General features: G+C 44.1%; 1 pseudogene; it reads left to right on the top strand.

Annotated features, from left to right (window-relative positions):
• Positions 1-422: 422 nt before the first annotated feature.
• Positions 423-18,685, top strand: LOC149972478 (uncharacterized; annotated as a pseudogene).
• Positions 18,686-19,546: the final 861 nt, after the last annotated feature.

The raw sequence follows: 19,546 nt of genomic DNA, 5'->3' as shown, positions 1-19,546 counted from the left end.
ATTTCTTTTTTTTACAAATTCTTCTTACTTTTTAACTCTGTACTGTTGGGAAAAGGCTCGTAAGTAAGCATTTCACGGTAAAGTTGTATTCGGCGCATGTGACAAATAAAATTTGATCTGGTACAAGCAGCTCCTATGTGTGCATCTATAACACAGGCTTTAAGGGCAACGGGAACTACCTGTGTCTGGATATACATTTACTTGACATTTTAGTCATTTAGTAGACACTCTTATCCAGAGCAATTAGGGTTAAGTGCCTTGCTCAAGGGCACATCGGCAGATTTTTCACCTAGTTATCTCGGGGATTCGAACTAGCAACTTTTCAGTTACTGGCCAGACGCTCTTAACTGCTAGGCTACCAGTTCAGAGACCCCCAGTTCAGAGTCTCTTCGATGACTGTCTACATGTTGGGCTTGTAACGCTGCACCTGCTTCGATGAATTTAATGGGAATGGGCTGACCTGTAGGGCCATCAATTAGTGTAATTGGCAGAATAAATGTGATCTCAACACTGTCTGTATCAATGTGCTGGGCAGCTATGACTGCTCCTGCCGCTCCGGATATCTAAGGGATGGAAGAGAGTGTCATTCCTAATATCTGCCCTGCTTCGGCCGGGTCTGTCAACACCGAAGTTCCGTTCTACTGCCGGATACATGACATTCAATGACTCCAAGTGCAGGAACCTGGATGAGTGTGCCATTGGGCACTGTAGCCCCTTCTTCACCTGTGCCAACTTCCCGGGCTCCTTCACCTGTAAGTTCAGGGCAGGGTACAGGGGCAACAGCATCACCTGTGAGGACCTGGACAAGTGCTCCATGGCACAGCAGTGCAACCCTGATGCCCTCTGCACCAACCTGGCTGGCATGTTCATCTGCAGCTGCCAAGTGGATTACTCCGGGGATGGGGTGATCCAGTGTCCAGATGTGAACTGGTGGACAAAGGAGGCTGCTGGAACAAAGCCATCTGCGTCAACAGTAAAGGTTCCTTCTCCTGTCTGTGTCCACCCTGGTTCGACCTGGTCAGCCGCACCATCTGCCAGGATATACAGAGTGTACAAAACATCAAGAACACCTGCTCTTTCCATGCCGGACTGACCAAGTGAGTCCAGGTGAAAGCTATGATCCCTTATTGATGTCACCTGTTAAATCCACTTCAGTTGGTGTAGATGAAGGGGGGGAGACAGGTTCAATAATGTTTAAGCCTTGAGACAATTGAGACAACGATTGTGTATGTGTGCCATTCAGAGGGCGAATAGGCTAAATATTTAAGTGCCCTTGAACAGGGTATGATAGCTGCCAGGCGCACCGGTTTGAGTGTGTCAAGAACTGCAACGCTGCAGGGTTTTTCACTCAACAGTTTACCACAGTTTACCACGTGTATCCAGAATAGTCCACCATCCAAAGGGCATCCAGCCAACTTGACACAACTGTGGGAGGCATTGGAGTCAACATGGGCCAGCATCCCTGTGGAACGCTTTCGACACCTTGTAGAGTCCATGCCCTGACAAATTGGAGCTGTTCTAAGGGCAAAAGTGGGGGCAACTCCTAATGTTCTGTACACTCGTTGTGAATGAGTCCCAGGCCATGGAGGAGCCGTGCCACCTCAATGAGCGCTTCTCCAACACTTTGGGGGTGTAACGGATGTGAAACGGCTAGCTTAGTTAGCGTGGGCGCTAAATAGCGTTTCAATCAGTGACGTCACTTGCTCTGAGACCTTGAAGTAGTAGTTCCCCTTGCTCTGCAAGGACCGCGGCTTTTGTGGAGCGATGGGTAACGACGCTTCGTAGGTGTCAGTTGTTGATGTGTGCAGAAGGTCCCTGGTTCGCGCCCGGGTATGGGCGAGGGGACGGTTTAAAACATATACTGTTACAGGGGCTTACGGGTGCCCTAGCCAGGTGACCATGGCCTGTACGGATATCAACGAGTGCAAAGTGGACAACCCCTGGCACGTCAATGCCACCTGTTTGAACACAGTGGGCTCCCATACCTGTACCTGTAAGCATAGATTCACAGGCAACGGCTCCAAGTGTGAGGATGTGGACGAGTGTGTTGCAATTGGCACCTGCCACCCGTGGGTACTGTGTGCTAATGTGCACAGCGACTTCTCCTGCTCTTGCCAGCAGGGCTTCACCAGGGACGGCTTCTGGTGCCAGGATGTGAAGGAGTGTGCCCACTCCAATACCGCCCCATGTTAGTTTGTCAACTCCCCCGGAGCCTATGTTTGTTTGCGTGTGAACAAGACAGTGACCTATAATGACACATGTGTGGCCCCCAGTTTCTAATGTGCCTCTGCCTGCCACCTTCATGGGCTCTGCCAACCCTCATCCGCTGGCTACCTAGGCTTTGAGGGGGATTGACTCACCTGCTCTGACTTAAGTGAGCGACAGGAGAGTGTGTGCTCCCAGAATGAGACTGTGTGAATATCCCAGGCTCTTTTGCCTGCCTCTGCAAAGTGGGCTACAGACAGAACGAGACAAACTGCGCTGGTAAGAAGACTTGATTTAGTTCACAAAAACTACCAGAACCACTCAATATTTCACAATAACCATTCAATTGCAAAGTCCTGTCTTTATTCAAATTCTGGTGTTTGATCTTACTTAGAATATGTTGTTCTGTAAAATTGATAATGTGGTAAGACTGTGTTCAGGGGACTAATTCTCTCTCTCTCGACACTCTCTCTCTTTTGCGATATGGATGAGAGTGAATCTGGAGAAAAGGAGTGCTGTATGTTTGCCCAGTGTTTGAGTCACCTCTTGTTTCTGTCGCCGTGGCTTTGCTGGTGATGGGAAGAATTGTTCTGGTAAGCAAACCATTTCTCTTGTCATTTGTATCATCAGTATACATTACTTTGTTTAGACTGTTCATCTATACTGTACCTGCCCTGCTTTTGTGTGGATTTTTTTGTGAGCTTTCTTTTAGCAACTTATGGGGCTGTTTCCTTGACACTGTCCCATTTTGGATGAATTATAGACATTGATGAGTGCCAAACCCAAAATGGAGGATGCCACCCCGTTGCCAGCTGCTACAACATGGTTGTGTCACATCTGCTCCCACTGCACCCTCTGGTGTTCATCCGGTGTCATCCTAACCCGCAGTTCTCCCCCTGTACACACACTCTCTCTCTCTTTCTCTCTTGGTGTGATTGTGTGGTTGGAGACAGGTGTGCTGGAGTCAGAGCAGATCCCCATCAGCTGAAAATCGTCCCATAAATCAAGACTACATATACTCATTCCTGCCACCTCCACTCTGCCAGATCGTAATCTCTGCTCAGTCAGTTGTTATCCTAGCTTTTTGTCAGTTCTCAAGATCCTGTTGCTCTGCTGTACTTGTTTCCCTGCCTTACACTGTTTTGTCCTCTCGTTGCAGTTACCGCTCTCTCTGGCTCCTGTCTCCTGTACCACAGCTCACCACCCAACCACCTTGCTCTGGACTTCATTCACCACCACACCCTTGGATTTCCCTCAGGACCTGTTTACCCTGTTCAACTCAGTCAACTCCAACCTCACTCGACACTTAGGGTTTTTTCTGCAACTCATCTGAGCAACCCCGGTTCTGCACTCCATATCGTTCTGTGTACAATAAACATTTTGGTCAATTCATCTCTGCTTCTGCATCTGAGTCCGCTCTTGGGTTCCCCTGTGTTCGCTTCATGTAACAGGTTGGATCCTTCAACTGGCACCGAGGGCACTGGCTATGAGTGCCAGGATGTTCACGAGTGTCCTTACAACTCCACCCAGCCCCACAACTCATCCATGAGGACGAAGGAGCGTGTGTGGATACGGATGAATGTGGGAACAGTAATGGTATGAAGGTGTGTCACCCCTTGGCACAGTGTTGGAACACTCCAGGCCCACTGTCCTCTGGGCCCACACGGGCAATGGCACCTGGTGGAGGGTGTGGACCAGTGGTGACCGGTAATTCAGTTTTGAGCTCTACCTGTTTAGCGAAATGTTTTTTTTTTGTTGTTTGTTTTGCATGTTATTTTAGCATTAATGTGTCACATATTAGCTTGCAAACAATGTAAAAGAAAGTCAATAACAGTGCATACAAACATGGTCTCTTTTTTTGCTTTCTTAAGGCAGCTCCAAAATGCAGGTGTTTCAGCCTAGCTCAGTGCTTTCTGTAGTGGTGGTGGGGCAGCCAGTGGAAAATACAGAGGGTAGGGGTTGGTTATGTTCTCTAGTTGAACTGTGATTGGCTCAGTGTTCTCTCACTCATGGGGACACTACGTCACTGCAAAATCTACGAAGAGAGCTTGAAAATTCAACCCCTTGGATGCTGCCATAGAGTTACATTAGAGGTGCCATCCAAGCCTCCCGGGTGGTGCAGTGGTTAAGGGCGCTGTACTGCAGTGCCAGCTGTGCCATCAGAGACTCTGGTTTCGCGCCCAGGCTCTGTCGTAACCGGCCGCGACCGGAGGTCTGTGGGGCGACACACAATTGGCCTAGCGTCGTCCGGGTTAGAGGGCTTGGCCGGTAGGGATGTCCTTGTCTCATCCCGCACCAGCGACTCCTGTGGCGGGCTGGGCGCAGTGCGCGCTAACCAAGGTTGCCAGGTGCATGGTGTTTCCTCCGACACATTGGTGCAGCTGGCTTCCGGGTTGGATGCGCGCTGTGTTAAGAAGCAGTGCGGTTGGGTTGTGTATCGGAGGATGCGTGACTTTCAACCTTCGTCTCTCCCGAACCCGTACGGGAGTTGTAGTGATGAGACAAGATAGTAGCTACTAAAAAAAACTATTGGATACCACAAGGGGTAAAAATAAAAATGCCATCCAAGAAGACTCAAGGTCATTTGCCACAGATAAAATGTTGTCAAATCAGATTAAGTTCATGGTAGCTTTGATTGGACTGATCATGTCAACATCACACTTTTAAAATCTTAGCTAGCAAGCTAGCAGTCATCATGAGTTGACAATCTACTGGCAAATCCTTGTCATATAAAGAGAAATTATGAAGAGAAATTCTAGATAAAAACTTATCGGTGCTCATCGGCCATTGCACATAAACATTATACAAGTTGGAAATCACAAAATTCAACAATGAGGGGTTTGGAAGGAATCAGTGGCTAACTGCAAGCATTGCAAAGCAATCTTTTGCCTGCTATTCAGGGGAGTGGGCGTGTGGTCCAAGTCTGGGTTTAAGGGTCTTTTTTCCAAGCTTAAAAAGATAAACGTTCAACATTGGCCATGCTGTCAATCCAACATGACTTCTGCCACGTTCAAAACAACTCGAAACTCGGAACTGGGACATCTCAGACTTCAACTGGGAACTCTGGGGGGGGAATTCCAACTCGGAATTCCAAGTCAAAAACTCTGGCCTCTTTCTTGAGCTCTGACCTGGAGATCACTGACATAATTTGACCATGTTTTTTTCAGCGTTCCCAGTTGTCTTGAAAGCACCATAAAAAAAAAGTTTCATGACAAAATTGGCCCACAAAGGACCTTTTTGTTCAAGTGAGCACAACAAGGTGCAAAAATGTATTGTATGCTGCTGCAAAAATTATGTAATATGCCAAAAAGATATGTATACTGTAGCGATACTAAGTGTATGTTGTGTAGTAAGCTATTAGTAGCCCATGTGCCTCACCCTAATAATTTGGTCCCTTTTCCCCCCATAACTTAGCCTACTGTTCTGACTTGGTGGTGCACATGTGGCCTATAGCCTGTTTTTAGAGAAATATCATCATCAAATATTGTAAGAGCTTTCATTGTCTGCTTACAGTGGGGCAAAAAAGTATTTAGTCAGCCACCAATCGTGCAAGTTCTCCCACTTAAAAAGATCAGAGGCCTGTAATTTTCGTCATAGGTACACTTCAACTATGACAGACAAAATGAGAGAAAAAAAATCCAGAAAATCACATTGAAGGATTTTTAATGAATTTATTTGAAAATTATGGTGGAAAATAAGTATTTGGTCAATAAGAAACGTTTATCTCAATACTATGTTATATACCCTTTGTTGGCAATGACAGAGGTCAAACGTTTTCTGTAAGTCGGGGGGTGAAAGTGTATCATAATGTCATAATTATAATGGGGTGTGCCACTGTTTGACTAACTGTGCATTTCATTCACAGAGAATGATTTGTATCCGTTTGGTGACCAGGTGGAAGATTGAGGATTGTGATTGGACAAAGATGGGATCTCTCTTTACGTCACACCAATTATCGATTTCCGCTTCATGGGCAAGCTGTTTGATCGGATCTATGTAAGTATCCACATCTTTACCCGCAACTCTGACACTGGAAATCCCGAACTAAAGAGAGCAAGACAATAAGTGGTGAGTACTATTTACATTTTTAGTACAATTCAATTTTTCCTCTATTTTGCAGTTGGAAGAAAATGTACATCACTGTGATTCTTCTCTGAAATGGCCTTTGCTGTGAACATTTGGTGAAGCATTATTCTCTATCCTGCTTAGTTCTCAGATAATGGACTTATCCAGTTTGTCAGTCAGAACTAGTTCCTGCTTCCTGTCCCCTTCCCTAAGGGTTTCTGCCATGCTGGCAGTGTTCTGACCTACAATGCTGACCTCACCCAGGGGGAGGGGAAGCTGCTCTATCAGGTGAGAGGTCAAGAGTTGAGGGGTCGGAATTTGATTTGGGTCAAAGTGGAATCAAAGTGGGGATTTACTAATCTCACCTTCTCTTCATTATTTTCTCTCTCCTAGGAATACCACCAGCTGAATATGTCTGATACATATTCCCAAATTGTCTTCAATCGTACTACAGCGGAGGATGTTACACGGTACAGAAGGGCAAACCTGCGTTCACCCCAGCCTGCATTCTAAAGATGGGATCATGTGATGGCTGTCTACTACCAGGAAATAAACCACTCAGAGTATTGGTCTGTTTCAATGTCCATGTTCCAGTTATGTCATATTCCAATAGAGGTCTATACTGTGGGTGTCTATTGGTGGTAAACATGATTGCATATCTGGCAGGAAAGTGAGTTATTGGACAGTAGGGTGTGGTATGGTTTGCTCTGATGTTTGTCCTAGTTTGGCATCCATTGTTGTGTGCAATGTGAGAACCTCAGGTGTTAGGTTACATTCTCCCAGCTATGTCAGCTCTCACCTATTATTTTTATTCCTGTGGTGCCACCTTGTGCCCACTTCCAGACTAACACCTTCTAGTACATCCTGACTACCGACGGGGAGCACTCCTTCGCTCTGCTACGCTTCGGGGAGTTGGGGTCCTGGCCAATGGCTCCACCACTTTTTCAACGAGATCACAACTGAAATGAATCTATTTGGCCCAGGGTGGCGGTACAGGCCTAAGGAGGTGAGGGGAAATATAGGTCAGAGCCCAAACGGAACCCCCAGAAGAGGTGCCAGGTGTAGGCAGTAAAGGAGCCTGAGCCAAAGGAGTGGGCCAAGGGGGTGTCGTCGTGCCCCTGTACCCACACCCAAGCACTGGAGGATCTGGCATACGGGCCTGAGACCCTGCCCCTCAACCAGCAGGATCGGATACGGGTAACGGAGCTACGGGGACTGCGCTGGGGTGGCAGTTGGGGTGACATGTTCCAGTCCATCCCGCCCAATGTATGTATGACCCACAAGGTCCCCTGTTGGCTGGATACAGTGAGTGCTATTTCACTAGAGCCACTGCACAGAAACACGTACAGTGAGAACCAACCGTATTGGGACAGTGACAGTTTGTAGAGCCAGAAGCTTGATGAAAACATGGTGTGCTATAGGAATATGGGACCAAATAATAAACGTTTCACTACTTTAATACACAAGTGAATTTGTCTTAGTACTTGTGGTCCCCAAAAATGGGGGGACATGAACAAAAAGTGCTGTAATTTCCAAACGGGTCACCTGACTTGAATGAAAATACTCTCAAATTAAAGCTGACTGTATGCACTTTAACATCACAGCAATTGTATTCAGTTCAAATCCAAATTGCTGGAGTATAGAGCCAAAACATCAAAAATGGGTCACTGTCCCAATACTTCTGGAGCTCACTGTAGGTAACGTCTCATTTAAGTCATATAGTGAAAGATCAACCTGCCATTTGGAATGTTGTTTAAATCAATAATACCACTCAATGATGTAATCACTTTTGTCTTTTAAACGAGCAAACTCATTCTTGTTGCCTAACGATAGTTTCGTCTTTTATCATTTCTAGTTGAGGATCTCCTCCCGTTCCAGTGGTGTTGTATCCTGTCTCCTCTGTGCCACCTCTATCTGGCCATGACACCCCTGGACCGTTGCCAAGGTTATGGCTGGGTGAGCGACTGCTACATGAAAGCAGCCAAGGCAACACACCGCATTGGTGATCGCTTACCTCTACTCAGCGGAATGGGGTTCATTTACCTTCAGCTCCTGTCAACTCATTGAATGAATTATTATTTACTTGGGTCACAATATATTTAAGCAATAAGGCCCGAGGGGGTGTGGTATATGGCCAATACACCACGGCTAAGGGCTGTTCCTACGCACAACGCACTGCAGAGTGCCTGGACACAGGCTTACCCTTAGCCTATCACATGAGTTGACGCTGGAGAGACGAAGCAGGTACGGGGAGTCAAACATTGAATAAATAGCGGACATGGAACAGCGTCAGAAAACAAAGACAAAAAACAATTAATGCAGCAGCGGGGAACAGAGAAAGGGAACTGACAAATATAGGGGAGGAAATCAACAGGTGATAAGTGAGTCCAGGTGAGTCCAATAATGCTGATGCGAGGGAAGGCAGGTGTGCGTGATGGATGGCAGGAGTGCCTGATGCAGGGCAACCTGGCGCCCTCAAGCGCCAGGGGGAGGGAAGAGCGGGAGCAGACATGACATAGCCTTGGCATATGGGCCATATAACACAAACCCCCGAGGTGCCTTATTGCTATTATAAACTGGTTACAAATGTAATTAGAGTAGTAACAAGAAACGTTTAGTCATACTCGTGATATACGGTCTGATATAACGCAGCTGTCAGCCAATCAGAGTTCAGGGCTCGACCCACCCAGTTTATAATAATATATATCCCACATGTTTGGCCCCATTATGTGATAATAGACAGATCCATCGCACTGTGCCTGTCAGTGTAAATGTACTGTATACAGCCTTGGTTAGTGAATGGTTTCCTAGTCATGTGTATCTGTTATGTCTGCAGGCATGGTGTACAGTAGCCTTCATTTCATCACCTTCAATGGGACTGAGTACTCCTTCAAGGCCCTGCGGCAAGTTTGTCATTGTGCACCTCTCCTCCTACACCAGCTCCATTATCTTCCCGCTGCAGGGCGAGAAGGACGAGCTGGAGACAGATGGACAGGCCAGACGGGTCCCCGCGGTGGTGACGATGGCTGCTTTCCACAAGGTCAGTGTGTGTGCGTGCATGTGTGTGTGCCTTATGGGCTGTAAATCTCATGTGGTTAATTATCCTTACCTCGGTGTGAATGTGTGTGTGTTTAGGTTAAGTGGCGGTGTGCATAGCCAGGAGAGGGACTGGAGGTCCTGGTGTGGATGAAGTGGAGGTCTCTGTCGGTAAGGTTTGATCACCGGCTATATTTGTATTTATTATGGATCCCCATTAGCTGCTGCCAAGGCAGCAGCTACTCTTCCTAAGATCCAGCAAAATTAAGGCGGTTTATACAATTTAGAAAACATTAAAATACAGATTTTACAACACACTGTGAGCCCTCAGGCCCCTACTCCACCACTACCACCACATATCTACAGTACAAAATCCATGTGTACGTGTGTGTGTATAGTGCGTATGTTATCGTGTGTGTGTATGCACGTGTCTGTGCCTATGTTTGTGTTGCTTCACAGTCCCCACTGTTCCATAAGGTGTATTTGATTTGATTCCATAAGGTGTATTTTCATCTGTTTTTTTGTATCCAATTTTAGTGCTTGCCTCAGTTACTTGATGTGGAATAGAGTTCCATGTAGTCATGGCTCTATGTAACACTGTGCGCCTCCCATAGTCTGTTCTGGGACTGTGAAGAGACCTTTTGTGGCATGTTTTGTGGGGTATGCATATGTGTTAAGCTGTGCGCTAGTAATTCAAACAGACAGCTTGGTGCATTCAACATGTCAATACCTCTCATAAATACAAGTAGTGATGAAGTCAATCTCTCCTCCACTTTGAGCCAGGAGAGATTTACATGCATTTTAGCTCTCTGTGTACATCCAAGGGCCATCCGTGCTGCCCTGATCTGAGCCAATTGCAATTTTTGCCCTTTTTGTGGCACCTGACCACACAACTGAACAGTAGTCCAGGTGCGACCAAACTAGGGCCTGTAGAATAGTGTTGATAGTGCTTTTAAGAAGGTTGAGTATTGCTTTATTATGAACAGACTTCTTCCCATCTTAGCTACTGTTGTATCAATATGTTTTGACCGTGACAGTTTTACAGTCCAGGGTTACACCAAGCAGTTTAGTCACCTCAACTTTCTCAATTTCCACATTATTTATTACAAGATTTGGTTGAGGTTTATGGTTTAATCAATGATTTGTCCCAAATACAATGTTTTTAGTTTTAGAAATATTTATGCCTAACTTATTACTTGCCACCCACTCTGAAACTAACTGCAGCTCTTTGAAAAGTGTTGCAGTCATTTCAGTCGCTGTAGTAACTGACGTGCATAGGGTTGAGTCATCCGCATACATAGACACGCTGGCTTTACTCAGTGGCATGTCATTAGTAAAAAGTAAGGTGACTAGACAGCCGCCCTGGGGAATTCCTGATTCCACATGGATTATGTTGGAGAGGCTTCCATTAAAGAACGCCCTCTGTGTTCCGTTAGACAGTTAACTCTGTATCCACAATATAGCAGTGGTGTAAAGCCATAACACATATGTTTTTCAGGCAGCAGACTATGATTGATAATGTCAAAAGCTGCACTGAAGTCTAACAAAACAGCCCTCACAATATTTTTATCATAAATTTCTCTCAGCTAAATATCAGTCATTTGTGTAAGTGCTTGTAGCATGTCCCTATAAGAATGTCCTTCCCTATAAGCTGAATGTTTTTTTTTGTCAATTTGTTTACTGTAAAATAGCATTGTATCTGGTCAAACACAATTTTTTCCAAAAGTTTGCTAAGGGTTGGTTACAGGCTGATTGTTCAACTATTTGAGCCAATAAAGGGGCCTTTATTATTCTTTGGTAGTGGAATTACTTTTGCTTCCCTCCAAGCCTGGGGGCACACAATTTCTAGTAGGCTTACATTGAAAATATGCCAAATAGGAGTGGCAATATCATCCACTATTATCCTTAGTAATTTTCCATCCGAGTTGTCAGACCCCGGTGGCTTGTCATTGTTGATAAGACAATTTTATTCTCCTCTTCCACACTCACTTTACGGAATTCAAAATTACAATGCTTGTCTTTCATAATTTGGCCAGATATACTTGGATGTGTAGTGTCAGTGTTTGTTGCTGGCATGTCATGTTAGCTTATCCTGCTTATTATAGTAGTTGGCAATATCAGTTGGTTTTGTGACGAATTAGCCATTTGATTCATTGAATGATGGAGCTGAGTTTGCCTTTTTTCCCAAAATGTCATTTAAGGTGCTACAAAGCGTTGAACTATTATTCTTTATGTAATTTATCTTTATTTCATAGTGTATTTTCTTCTTTTTCTTCTTTTTATTCAGTTCAGTCCCATGATTTCTCAATTTGAAATACATTTGCCAATCGGTTGTGCAGCCAGACTTATTTGCCATTAGATTTGCCTTATCCCTCTCAAAAATATATTTTTTTCAATTCCTCATCAATCCACAGGGATTTAACCATTTTTTTGTGTCATTTTCTTAATGGGTGCATGCTTATTAGTAACTGGAATAAGCAATTTCATAAATGTGTCAAGTGCAGCATCTGTTTGCTCCTCATTACACACCACAGACCAACAAATATTCTTTACATCAACAGCATAGGAATCACTACAATACATGTTGTATGACCTCTAATACACAATATTAGGCCCAGCCTTTGGAACGTTGGTTTTCATAGATATGGCTACTATACTGTGATCACTACATCCGATGGATCTGGATACTGCTTTCAAGCAAATTTCTGCAGCATTAGTAAAGATGTGATCAATACATGTTGATGATTTCATTCATGTTCTGTTTGTAACTACCCTGTAGGTTGACTGATAACCTGAACCAGGTTGCAGGCACTGTTTAGAGTTTGAAGCTTTTTCTTGAGTGGGCAGCAAGCCAGTCAATATTTAAAACACCCAGAAAATATACCTCTCTGTTGATCACATACATTCAAGCATTTCACACATGTTATCCAGATACTGACTGTTATCACTTGGTGGTCAATAGCAACTTCTCACCAGAAGCCATATTACTTCAACATTATTTAACATAAGATCCTCTCTAATCTTTACAGGAATGTGGTTCTGAATATAAACATCAACACCTCCACCATTGGCATTTTTCTGTAAATGTTATAACCTTATATTGCTACCACTGTATCATCAAAGGTATTATCTAAGTGAGTTTCAGAGATAGTCAAAATATGAATGCAATCTGTTACTAGCAAATTATTGATTTCATGAACCTGGTTTCTTAAGCTACATATGTTAACGTGGGCTATTTTGAGCACTTTTCTTCTCGAATGCTTACTTGTTTTCATTGCTTAACTGGGAAGCTTAGCAGAAGTAGATATGCTCATGTTATTTATGTTAGTGCAGGGTGAGCTGCACACAGTGGACTTCCTCCTAGGGTACACCGCCTCAGTGCCAACAGTATAAATCTGGTTCAAAGGCACATGATTACTGCATACAATCACTGTAGAATAAGCAGAAGCATTCAGGGAAGTTAGAGGGACATACATTAGGTTACTTAAATTGTGTTTACAAACACCCCTGGTATAATGTGCATTTGCTTAAACATTGTGACAACTCTGCGTCACAATGGTAGGAATTAACTGAACTGGGCTTGGGTCATTGATAAGTCATTGTCTCAATGCAACCTTATAATGCTGTGAAAGGATCCAGGAACCCAACTGATTTGGGTGGCTCCTATCCTCCTTATTTTCCAAAGGTATCAAAATTGACAACAAAAAGTTACACCCATTGAGCTTCAATTATCACGTCGCCAGTTGTGAAGGGAAAGAATCATGCTAAAGCACTCAGTGCCACGATTCAGAGATAATGTTTAGCAGAGAGTCAATCAGCTCTTTAAAATCCGGTTTCAACTGTTCAGAGCTGCCCTTCATAATGTCATTAAAACCCACATGAACTGTGATAGAATCGATTTCCATGTCCTGACGTAGTACATTCGGGAGCAGCTTAGCCTCTCGGGGAAGGGACAGTATTTTCACCTCTGGATGAAAAGCATGCCCAAATTAAACTGCCTGCTACTCAGGCCCATAAGCTAGGATATGCATATGGATAGAAAACACTCTAAAGTTTCCAAAACTGTTAAAATAATGTCTTTGAGTATAACAGAACTGATATGGCAGGTGAAAACCTAAGGAAAATCCAACCCGGAAGTGCTTTTATTTTGAAATGGCTGTTTTTCCATTGAAAGCCTATCCACCATATAAAGACTTAGGACCCTGTTCACAAGTTATATGGCTTCCTCAACATGTGACCAGTCTTTAGGCATTGCTTCAGGCTTTTACTCTGAAAACTGAGGGAGATACACCACTTTCAATCAGTGGACAGTGGAAATTTCCAGACATCAGCCATGCGCCTGATGGGGAATGCGCCTTTCTTATTTTTCCTTTTCTATTGACAAAGCTTTTGTCCGGTTGAAATATTTATTATTTATGACAAAAACAACCGGAGGATTGATTTTAAACATCGTTTGACATGTTTCTACCAACTTTTATTGTTCATCTTGAATTAGTGCCGCACCCTGTGCATTTGGATTACTGGACTAAACGCGTAAACAAAAAGGAGGTTTTTGGTCATAAAGAGGGACATTATCGAACAAAACAAACATTTATTGTCGAACATGGAGACCTGGGAGTGCCACCAGATGAAGATCATCAAAGGTAAGTGATTAATTTGAATGCTATTTCTGACTTTTGTGACACCTTTCCTTGGTTGGAAAATGGCTGTATGTTTTTCTGTGGCTTAGCGCTGACCTAACATAATCGCAAAGTGTGCTTTCGCTGTAAAGCCTATTTGAAATTGGACACTGTGGTTGGATTTACAAGTTTATCTTTAAAATGGTGTATAACACTTGTATGTTTGAGGAATTTAAATTATGGGATTTCTGTTGTTTTGAATTTGGCGCCCTGCAATTTCACTGGCTGTTGTCGAGGTGGGACGCTAGCGTCATCACATTTCTTACAATGGAGTAGAAGTTGACAGATTAATCGCCAGGGCTGATTAATTAGGGCCAATTTCAAGTTTTCATAACAATCGGTAATCGACCTTTATGGATGCCGATTATGGCCGATTACATTGCAATCCACGAGGAAACTGCGTGGCAGGCTGACCACCTTTTACTGGAGTGCAGCATCAAAAGGACCTTGTGGCTGCAAGGGGGTAAGTTGCTAGCTCGCATTAAACTTATCTTATAAAAAACAATCAATCTTCACATAATCACTAGTTAACTACACATGGTCGATGATATTACTAGGTTAACTAGCTTGTGCTGCGTTGCATATAATCAATGCGGTGCCTGTTAATTTATCATCACAGCCTACTTCAACTTTGCCAAACGGGTGATGACTTTAACAAAAGCGCATTTGCAAAAAAAGCACAATCGTTGCACAAATGTACCAAACCAAAAAACATCAATGCCTTTCTTAAAATATATGTATATAAAAAATAAGTTTATATTTATTAAACCTGCATATTTAGTTAATATTGCCTGCAAAAATGAATTTATTTTAAGGGGGAACTGGCACTGCGGCCCCAGACACCCGAAGGTGCAGGAAGATCAGGCTCCAGGACAACGAAACTATTTGTTGTTTGTATCCACACCGGGCCTCTAGTTGGGAGTATAGATTGTGGCCGCTGACTTCGGCTTCCACGGCTCGTGAGATGCGACCATTGTTGATTGCCTTGCTCCTCTTGCTGTGCTCCTTCCACTCCGCTATTGCACGGCCAGCCTGATAATGACAAACGACAAGGCGGAGATGCATCCAACAAGTGCGAACGCCGTCCAACCACCAGCGTAGAAAAGGTAATCATTCCACTTTGCGTTTTCCCCAGTTTCTTACGTAGGCTGGTCGACCTGCATGATCAAGGAGCACACCTCCAGCCTCTAATCATTGACAAGCAAATAATTGCCGGATTGGAACTCTGAGTGATCTGGTTTGTCCCGAAACAAAGCTCCTACAGCACTGGAACAGTTAATTTATTTCTCCAGACAAAGAGGGCTCCGTTGCAAAGCCACGACTAAATACCAGGTTTGGGCTACACGTGGTAGTGTGGAGGGTGGATGGAGGTGATGGTGGACAGTAGCTGGCTGCTGTGGTGGAGGTCCCCCAGACCTTCTACAACCGCACCGTGGGCCTGCTGGGCCTCTGGAGCTCCAACCACACCGATGACTCCCTGCAGTCTGACAGGAAGCTGATGACCTTTCCCAAAAACAACCCTCCCCCGGAGGAGAGCCTGCACCCCTTTGGCCTGACCTGTGAGTGAGGCTTAAAGTCAATAAATCCCATTGAAGGAGTTGGAGGCATATTGAATGTACAGTGCCTTGCGAAAGTATTCGGCCCCCTTGAACTTTGCGACCTTTTGACACATTTCAGGCTTCAAACATAAAGATATAAAATTAATTTTTTTTGTGAAGAATCAACAACAAGTGGGACAATCATGAAGTGGAACGACATTTATTGGATATTTCAAACTTTTTTAACAAATCAAAAACTGAAAAATTGGGCGTGCAAAATTATTCAGCCCCTTTCAGTGCAGCAAACTCTCTCCAGAAGTTCAGTGAGGATCTCGGAATGATCCAATGTTGACCTAAATGACTAATGATGATAAATACAATCCACCTGTGTGTAATCAAGTCTCCGTATAAATGCACCTGCACTGTGATAGTCTCAGAGGTCCATTAAAAGCGCAGAGAGCATCATGAAGAACAAGGAACACACCAGGCAGGTCCGAGATACTGTTGTGAAGAAGTTTAAAGCCGGATTTGGATACAAAAAGATTTCCCAAGCTTTAAACATCCCAAGGAGCACTGTGCAAGCGATAATATTGAAATGGAAGGAGTATCAGACCACTGCAAATCTACCAAGACCTGGCCGTCCCTCTAAACTTTCAGCTCATACAAGGAGAAGACTGATCAGAGATGCAGCCAAGAGGCCCATGATCACTCTAAATGAACTGCAGAGATATACAGATGAGGTGGGAGACTCTGTCCATAGGACAACAATCAGTCGTATATTGCACAAATCTGGCCTTTTATGGAAGAATGGCAAGAAGAAAGCCATTTCTTAAAGATATCTATAAAAAGTGTCGTTTAAAGTTTGCCACAAGCCACCTGGGAGACACACCAAACATGTGGAAGAAGGTGCTCTGGTCAGATAAAACCAAAATGGAACTTTTTGGCAACAATGCAAAACGTTATGTTTGGCGTAAAAAGCAACACAGCTCATCACCTTGAACACACCATCCCCACTGTCAAACATGGTGGTGGCAGCATCATGGTTTGGGCCTGCTTTTCTTTAACAGGGACAGGGAAGATGGTTAAAATTGATGGGAAGATGGATGGAGCCAAATATAGGACCATTCTGGAAGAAAACCTGATGGAGTCTGCAAAAGACCTGAGACTGGGACGGAGATTTGTCTTCCAAGAAGACAATGATCCAAAACATAAAGCAAAATCTACAATGGAATGGTTCAAAAATAAACATATCCAGGTGTTAGAATGGCCAAGTCAAAGTCCAGACCGGAATCCAATCGAGAATCTGTGGAAAGAACTGAAAACTGCTGTTCACAAATGCTCTCGTTCCAACCTCACTGAGCTCGAGCTGTTTTGCAAGGAGGAATGGGAAAAAAATTCAGTCTCTCGATGTGCAAAACTGATAGAGACATACCCCAAGCGACTTACAGCTGTAATCGCAGCAAAAGGTGGCGCTACAAAGTATTAACTTAAGGGGGCTGAATAATTTTGCACGCCCAATTTGTCAGTTTTTGATTTGTTAAAAAAGTTTGAAATATCCAATAAATGTCGTTCCACTTCATGATTGTGTCCCACTTGTTGTTGATTCTTCACAAAAAAAATACAGTTTTATATCTTTATGTTTGAAGCCTGAAATGTGGCAAAAGGTCGCAAAGTTCAAGGGGGCCGAATACTTTCGCAAGGCACTGTACATACTAACATACCACTTAGAATGCATGTCCAATACATTGCTTTATTCTAAGTAGCATTCTAGTGTGGTCTCTCTCCCCTAATATAGTGGATCACACAGATTAATTACCCCTATAACTCCACACATTCACACATGGAGTGCCAAGTATTGGTAGCCATTCACAGACATTGCTAGGTGTTTAAAGGAGCGGTCTTTCACTCTTTCAGCTTCGGCCTGACAAGTTGGTAAAAATACACTCAGAGCCCCTCGGTCACGGTCCTGTCTGTTCAGTCAGTGTATGATGCTGTCAGTTTGCAGTGCGTTCATGACATACTGTCTTCTAACGCCACTGGCCTAGGTCTGGAGTCCCAGGGGCTGTGCCTCAACCTGGCTATGGTGTTTGGTAACTCAACTGTTACATTAGGCCAAAGGTCCAAGAATCTGTGTCTTTATTCTACGTGTTGGTCCTTCCTCTTTGAGTCCCATAATGTTGTATGCTCTGTGAAAAAGTTGCCCCCTGGACAAATATCTAGGAGCAGCTTACTCTCTCCCCAATTACAGACTCTAATCTTAATTACTACCCTAATTGGGCTGGTTTAGAAGGATAAACACAAAACGGACCTCAGATTAGCCTCTGTGCAACTTCATCCTGCTCCAACGCATTCTACCAACCGTTGTGTAAGAATTCATCAAATGCGGTGTAGTGGTGATTGAGGTCAGTTGGCAATCCTCTCTATAGGCCATTGATATGCTCCAATTTCTCTCCCATGTAGGTAACATGCCTCCCATCGTGACTGAGCCCACAGTAAGTTCAAATCCACTGTTCACGTGCAGATCGGCACTCAAGATGCCAACAATATAAGCTTCTCAATGCTCTTCACCAGGCCACCACAAGCCTCTGTTGGGAAAAGTGAGCTACAAACACACACACACACGCAACTCCCCTCTTAGTGAAGTTACCTATAATCCCACCTGTATCTCTCCCTATAGGTGATGGCATATTGACCTGGACACCACTTGACATCCAGCTCGTCTACCTGGCCATCAGAGTTAATGACCAGCTGTTCAGCTCTCAGTTCACCCTCATCCTGCAGGTGTGCAACTGCCTCAACGGTGGCACCTGCCAATACGACAGCATAGTGAACAACCATCTGCAGGGGAGATTTCAGGTAAACAAATGCAGACATACATAGACAGACAGGCAAAACAATGTGGGGAGCACTTCTATATGGACTTGGGTGTTTTCTCCCAGAGCGCAGTATAGTCCTGGGTTTTGAGTGTGAGATGATATTCCCATGCCGATCAACCCACACACCCTTCCTTTGTGTCTTGTCCTCCCAGGTGGTAGGGTGTCTGTGGCCTAATTCTGTCGGAATACCACCGAAGTGTGTAAAGGGAAGCCTAACTTCCCAGGAGTGCAGTGCCAGTCCCAGTCTCAATCCCAGGGAGAGACAGACCAGTTCACCTGTGGATAGTGCTCCTGTTTCAGCATTAGCCCTGCATGAAATAGTATATATGTAGGGCATTATGACCCTGTCATGCATATAAAGACTTTATTAAGGGCCCAGTGCAGTCAAAATTATGTTATTCGGTCAATCAATCAATCAAACGTATTTATAAAGCCCTTTTTACATCAGCCGATGCCCCAGCCTAAAACCCCAAACAGCAAGCAATGCAGATGTAGAAGCACAGTGGCTAGGAAAATCTCCCTAGAAAGGCCGGAACCTAGGAAGAAACCCAGAGAGGAACCAAGCTCTGAGGGGGGGGGGGGGGGCAGTCCTATTCTGGCTGTGCCGGGTGGAGATTATAACAGTACATGGCCAAGATGTTCAAACGTTCATAGATGACCAGCAGGGTCAGATTATAATAATCACAGTGGTTGTAGAGGGTGCAACAGGTCAGCACTTCAGGAGTAATTGTCAGTTGGCTTTTCATAGCCAATTATTCCTGTGCTTTGTATCATTATTATAAACGAACACTGTAAAAGTGTGAAAACATTTGATCAGTGTTATATCCTGATAGTTGCTGTCTGAATATACAATCTACACAGGTCCATCTATCAGCAGGTTTCGCATGGGTGGGATTTTGGCTTGCCAGGTAACCTCACCAAGCGGTAAATAAATGAATAGACCAATAACAAAGAGCGTTCCAAACCTCTCTGCCAATAAAAGCTAGTTTTCAGTTTCCCCTCCCCACTCAGACCACACCCATACAGTCCTAGTAAAATTATTTATTGAGAAATTGTTTTTTGCTAAAAAGCTATTTTTGTTTATTTTTGACCATTTTAATGAAAACTATTACAGTAAGGCATTTAATTGTTACCCAATATTTATATA

The sequence above is a fragment of the Oncorhynchus mykiss genome, chromosome 23 (genome assembly GCF_057628025.1).
Source record: "Oncorhynchus mykiss isolate SJ-2025 chromosome 23, ASM5762802v1, whole genome shotgun sequence".
NCBI classification, from domain to species: Eukaryota; Metazoa; Chordata; class Actinopteri; order Salmoniformes; family Salmonidae; genus Oncorhynchus; species Oncorhynchus mykiss.
Note: the sequence above shows the minus strand (reverse complement) of the source record. Positions and strands in the feature narration are given on the sequence as shown.